General features: G+C 40.7%; 1 pseudogene; it reads right to left on the bottom strand.

Annotated features, from left to right (window-relative positions):
- Positions 1-692: 692 nt before the first annotated feature.
- LOC112619705 lies at positions 693-1,280 on the bottom strand (annotated as a pseudogene).
- Between the last annotated feature and the right edge of the window lie 1,560 nt (positions 1,281-2,840).

Raw genomic sequence — 2,840 nt, 5'->3', positions numbered from 1 at the left:
ATAAGTCCAACCATGTATTCTTCTAACTGTTAAGCAAAAACTATACATATATATATATATTTTTTTTTTTCAAATTTATCCGAGTGTCCTACGCCGCTTACGCTGGTGGCCACTGCGATCTCTGCCAGCTGCGTGGAGTGACAGGAGGAAAGAATCATTGTGTGTGTTCAAGAGAGCGTCAGACTCAATTTCCAAACGTTTTACCCCTAAAAGCACGTAAATATACAAAGATGGATCCTTCATATAAATTAAAAACAAAAAAATCAATCAATTTGAGTTTATTTCAAATACAGAAAAAGTATGGCACAGGTGTAAGCCACGACATGGTTTCCTTTAATGATATTGAATCTTGTATCACACTGGCCAGCATGAAGTTTGTTACTCAGACTTTACAGGCGTTTTCCTTAATTCAATCAGTCCTGCTCCCAGCACAACACAGGAGGTGATTGGAGAATAATAGCCAGAATCTGGCCTGCTTGGCACCATGATACAATCGGGGAAAACACACCAGGGCGCCTGCACTGCTGCTCAGACCGGGACGTTTCTCTTGGGTAACTGCTTTTAAAAGGAACTGAGATCTGATGAGGAGGTTCCTAGACTTGGAGCACTAAAGACAGAAGCGTGAGGAGGCTGGGGGTGAGGGCGGCAGCGTCCGCCCCAGAGCGTCTCTGCCCTCGGTCCTGGCCTGGCCATTACATGGCCTCGAACTGATCAATACACTGCCTGGTGTTGCCCTGCCGGATCTGCCGCAACGTCTTGTACTTGTCCCGACCTTGCCTCATGTTCTCATTGTGGATGATGTAATTATGAGTCCTCTTATTCTCATCTTGGGCCTGGGACAGCTCGCCGCTCAGCGTCAGCAGAGGCCGCTGCACGCGCTCGTTCTCCGCTTCGGTGATGCCTTTCTCCTCCTTTCGGTGATCACGAATGCCCTCGCTAGACAGCTCCGCTCTGTGTAGTCCGTGGGCTCCGAGCCCTCGTCCTGCAAGCTGTCTTGGACATGGTAGCTCACCGTCTTCTATACGAGGGGCGGTGGGGGCGGGGGTGCAGTCATCACCAGGTGCAGCTCCTCCTTGGTCTTCACCAGGTCATCCTGGGCTTCTCTGGCTCTCTGCTGCCACTCTTCAACTTCACCTCCTTGCGCCGCCGTGCTCCTTGCGCCTCTGTGCCTCTTCCAGGAGTGCGATCTTCGTGGTGTACTCTGCAAGCTCCGCAGCCGGCAGCGCCTGGCTCTTTATCAGATCCACCACTTGTCTCTCCAGCTCCTCCTTGGTTAATGAGTACAAACATATAGTTAAATAGAAGACATAAGTTCTAATGTTTGATGTCAGAGTATGGTGGCTATAGTTAATAATAATGCTTTGTTTGTTTCAAAAGAGCTAGGAGAGAGAACTTGAAATGTTCTCAACACAGAAATGATAAACACTTGAGGTGATAAATAACCAAAATATCCTGACGATTATTGCACATTCTATTAACAAAATATTTCCTGTACCCCATAAAATGTGGAAATATTATTCATTAATTTAAAAACATATATATGAAATATTAAACATAGATTCAGATTTTTCTCAATTTCTTGTATTGGTCTGGTTTCTCATAATCCCTTGTAGGGTGTTTTTTGCCACTTGGTTTTTCATTTCTTGATCAAAAGTACTTACTACTTAGCATCTAGAAACAATCACATATATTTCTGTGCTATTTACTTTGAAATATTCTGGTATAACAAACTGTTCCTTTTTTTAATCTCAGTATAGAAACTCAATTACTAGTATCCATTGAAAAAAATCTATATATTCATTTTTTGAGCTAAAAATCTAAAACCTCTTTCACACAAGTAATTTATAGATTTGTGTAAGTATCTGCTATGGTTTGGACATTTGACTTTACAAGCCTCATGTTGAAAATTTGATCCCTGGTGTTGGGAATGGGGCCTAGTAGGAGGTGTTTGGGTTATCAGAGGGGATCCCTCATGAATAGATTCATATATTTTCTGGGAGGTGGAATGTTGAGTGAATGTTAGCTCAGCTAGTTCCTGTGAGAGCTGGTTGTTTAAAAGAGTCTAGCACTTTTCTCCCCATCTCTCTGCTTTTCTCTTGTGATCTCTGCACATGCTGGTTCCTCTTGGCCTTCCAGCATGAGTGAGAGCAGTCTGAAGCCCTCACTGGAAGCAGATGTTAGTGCCATTTTTCTTTTACAGCCTGCAGGACTGTGAATCAAATAAATATATTTTCTTTATAAATTACCCATCCTCAAGTGTTCATTTACAACAACACAAATGGACCAAGACAGTACCACATACTTGCATTTTATAATTCCCACTTACAGCTATTTTTCTTGCTTCATCGCATGGGAAAATTTTAATGCTATACGGGTCTTAGAATTTGTAGATTAAAACTGTGAGGATATTCAGCTGAAATGCAAATAATTTTTCATATTCATTAAGGCAATGTCAGTATAAATGGGCTTAAATATTACATTAAATGATTTCAGTGCCTTTTTGAGCATATTGGACATTTAGAAAACAAAAGACCAGACTCATTGTGTGAGCAACCATATTTCCCCAAATTCCAGGAAGTTAAAAAGAGAAAAAACAGTTTGTCCAGAGCTGTACTGCACTAATGTAAAGCAATATATTTAGCCAGATTCCTATTAAGTAATGTGAATGATGTTATACTTAAACATTTTGTAGGGAAAAGAAAAATATGAATTGCTATTTTAATACATAATGCTAGAATTCATCATAGGCAGGAAATCATTTTATAATTGGAAATAAATTTGTAAGTACTATTGAGGATGATCAAAACACAAAGAGATAGCTAAATTCTCTATATAAGTAA

Source organism: Theropithecus gelada, chromosome 2 (assembly GCF_003255815.1).
Source record: "Theropithecus gelada isolate Dixy chromosome 2, Tgel_1.0, whole genome shotgun sequence".
In the NCBI taxonomy this organism is placed as follows: Eukaryota; Metazoa; Chordata; class Mammalia; order Primates; family Cercopithecidae; genus Theropithecus; species Theropithecus gelada.
The sequence above is the reverse complement of the archived record's forward strand: the minus strand, read 5'-3'. Positions and strand labels throughout refer to the sequence as shown.